The 3,619-nt window shown below is 41.3% G+C and overlaps 1 non-coding gene across 1 annotated transcript; it reads right to left on the bottom strand.

Annotated features, from left to right (window-relative positions):
* Positions 1-2,126: 2,126 nt before the first annotated feature.
* Positions 2,127-2,233, bottom strand: LOC145103428 (small nucleolar RNA R71). Its single transcript, XR_013706521.1, has one exon. It is a non-coding gene; the product is annotated as a small nucleolar RNA R71 (small nucleolar RNA).
* Between the last annotated feature and the right edge of the window lie 1,386 nt (positions 2,234-3,619).

The following is a 3,619-nucleotide window of genomic DNA, read 5'->3' as shown; positions in this document are numbered from 1 at the left end:
ATAAAGGATTTTCGAAGAGAGGGACCAAAAGTGCCAAAATGTGGAACATGGGAGGCTTGAAAGACAAGAAAATAATAAATTCACGATAAACACTTAATTCACGACGTGGCGATGAAGCCCACGACGTGGCACGGGTGTTCCAGAAGATAGACATCGCGACGCGGAGGATTTCCTTGAAGGATACGGATTGCTTGAAGCCCACGACGTGGCATATCTGGCCACGACGTGGCGCGGGTTTTTGAGGATTATATAAGTCCTCCTGATTATTACGAAAGGGAGAAGCTTTTGGCAGAAGAAAAGAGTTCCAGGAGACGATTAAGAGCGAAAGAAAGGTTCTGGAAAATGGTTTTCAACACCAAAAGGAGTAAAGGTTGATATTTTAGTTAAATAAGAACATGTCTTTCATTATTTTTAGCTGTGTTGGTTTAGTTGCTATGATGAGCAGCTGAAGCTAGCTACTCTTGTTTAGCTAGATGAAGCTTTAAACTTATGAATAGTTATATGCTTATGGATTAAGTTTAGTTGGTAAAAATTGCTTGTGTTTGATTTGTATAACCTAGCATGCTACTGTTTGTTTATCTAATTGCTTGATTGCATGTTCTGTGTAGCTTAGTGACCATTAAACTGCATGAACTTGTTTACCTAATGATTTAGTGAACATTGAATTGTTAGAGCTAGGATTGACCAATCTTAGTTAGTAATTAGACTAAATAAAGCTTAGCTGTGCTAGAGAACGTGTATTGTGATCATAATTGCGTTTATATAACAAATCTTACATAGCATATTTACATTCATAATTAGTTCTGTGTTTAATTATGTGTGAACATACATGGTTTGACATGAATTAGTTAATTATTGGTAAGATAGAACTAAATTACTAATACAACTAAAAACCAACTTAATAATCCGTAATCCTTAGCTAGCCATTAGGGAGAAGTGGATTCAAACTAAACAAGAGTGTGTTTTTATTTATTGAATTCTAAGTTCATCTAATCTTGTAAAACCAGATAAAACCCCTTTTAAACTTGTTAATAAATTAGGTTAATTTAATAGTAAGTAAATTAATTAGAACACCGTTCCCTGTGATCGACACCCGACTTACCCAAGCTATATTGTACTCTGACTAGGTACACTGCCTATTAGTGCATAGTCAGTTAAGTTTGTTAGGTTATAAATATTAAAATTAGTGAGTACTTTTGTGCACATCAAGTTTTTGGCGCCGTTGCCGGGGAATAGCTTAGTTTTTAGCTCATTTATTTGCATTAAATTAATCGATCCTTCTTGTGGAGTAAAAAAAAAACCCACAAAAAGTTAATTTTTCAGCAAAATAATTTTTCTGTTATTCACAGAGTCCACGACGTGGCACTACTCTGACCGCGACGTGGACAGTTAAAAACTAGATTTTTTAGTTTGAAGTTAGTTTTTCTTATTTTAGTTCAGTTTTACGTTTTTAGTTTAGCAAGTTGCAGGAGTTCATGACCAGAAGCTCAAACACACACTTGGTACCACCACTTGAAGACCCCGAGTGTGCACTTCACATGAAAAAGACGTCCTTGCAAGAATTGAAGTCAGCTTTTTCTAGGAAGTCGGGAAAGAAGACAGGAGAGTCAAGTTCATCAGCGAAGCACAAGAGCAATCTTGAGCATTTGGATCATACACCCGTCCAGACCGAGTCCGAAAGCGATACCAAGCCAGAATTTGAAGAACACACGAGCGAACCCGAGAACGAGCCAAGGAACGAGATGGCAGCGATTGAAGAAATGTCCATGGGAGCTTACAAGAAGCGGATCCGAGAAGATATGGGTCCCGGTTTAGTCCAACCCGCAATACCTGCCACTGCCACATTCGAGCTGAAGGGACACATATTGACTGCACTGAAGGACATCCCATTTTTCGGGAAAGATCATGAGGATGCTTTTAAGCATCTAGATGAAGTCAACGACATTGCATACTACTTCAATTTCCCAAATGTCAACAGAAACACAGTCTTGCTTAGGATGCTTCCCATCACTTTCAAAGGAGCTGCTAAGGAGTGGTTGAAAGCACTCCCACCGAGTACAATCACCACTTGGGCTCAAATGCGTGAGCAATTCCTGGACCAGTTTTGCCCGCCATCCAAGATAGCCAAACTCAAGAAGGCAATAGCCAACTTTGAGCAACAGCCGGGGGAGTTACTATACGAAGCATGGGAGCGGTACAAGGGCTTGCTCAGAAATTGCCCTCAACATGACCTAAATGTGCAGCAAGAGACGTCAATCTTTTATGATGGGGTCAATGTGATGACAAGACAACTCCTTGATTCTCAAGGACCGTTGACAAAGAAAAATCCATGGGAGGTCAAGGAGCTAATTGAAGAATTCGCGAAACACTCTCGCGAATACCACAACCCAAGGCAAGATGGAATCAAAGGTGGTGGAGGGGCCCAAACTGAAGAAATTGCAGTTGTCATGGCCATGCTGAATAACATGGATCGCAGGATAACACAAATGGACCAGTCGATACATGCCATAAGAGTGGGGTGCGAGAGATGTAGTGGTCCACACTTGACCAAGGACTGCAATGTAGATGAGTTTGGGAACAGAAAAGCTCAAGTGTGCTACTCTAGCGGGGATAAGTTTGATGAGGACTGGAGGAAACCGAAGAAGGAGTGGCTGCCATATGAAGAGTATAAGAAGCAAAAAGAAGAGAAATATAGGCAGACAGGTCGAGGCCTTTATCAAAAGGAGCAGCCACCGACCGAGAAGAAACCTGACCTAGAGACCATTTTGATGAAGTTTATGGAGGCTTTGGAAAAGAGACATGATGCCACTGATTCCGCCATTTTGGAACAACAAACTTTGATAAAGAACCAACAAGCCTCCATCCATAACCTTGAAGTACAATTTGGTCAACTAGCCACTCTAGTTCATGAAAAATTGTCCCCGAAGAATCCCGAAGTAAAGACCCAATCTCACGTAATGGCCATCGATACTGAAGAAGATGCAATATCTGAGTTCCTGGAGGCATTGGAAGAAGAACCGCAGCAGCCCAAGAAATCAAGGATTGAAAGTAAAGAAAGTGCTGAACCAGGCTTGCCACGACGTGGCACTCCTCTAGCCACGACGTGGCGCATGTATGATAAAAAACCCTTTGAACCCGTTCCGGCTTATCAGCCACCTTTGCCATTTCCCACCCGAGCTGCACTTAGTCTACTGGAGAAGGAGCATTTAGAGTTTGTAAAGCATGTAAAGGGGATCCTAATTAATACCCCCTTTGTCGAGTCCTTATCCAAAGCTCCCGAGAACCAGAAATTACTACAAGACTTGATAGACACTCGAAGGCAATTAAAGAAGCAGTCTACAGTGATTCTAAGTGAACAAACTTCAAAAGCTGTGTTGGGAGAAACACCAGAAAAGATGGGGGATCCTGGACGCCTCACTCTTCCATGTGAGTTTGGGAATAAAATGAAGGTTAATGCTTTGGCCGATTTTGGGGCTAGCATTAATCTAATGCCTTTTTCATTTTATCAAAAATTGGAGATTCAGAAGATGAAGGCTACAAAAATGAAGATTCACATGGCGAATCGTTCGGTGACACAACCCCGCGGCATCGTGGAGGATATTTTGGTGAAAATTGGAAA

Source organism: Lactuca serriola, chromosome 4 (assembly GCF_051521515.1).
Source record: "Lactuca serriola cultivar US96UC23 chromosome 4, Lser_US96UC23_V15, whole genome shotgun sequence".
Classification (NCBI taxonomy): domain Eukaryota; kingdom Viridiplantae; phylum Streptophyta; class Magnoliopsida; order Asterales; family Asteraceae; genus Lactuca; species Lactuca serriola.
Note: the sequence above shows the minus strand (reverse complement) of the source record. Positions and strands in the feature narration are given on the sequence as shown.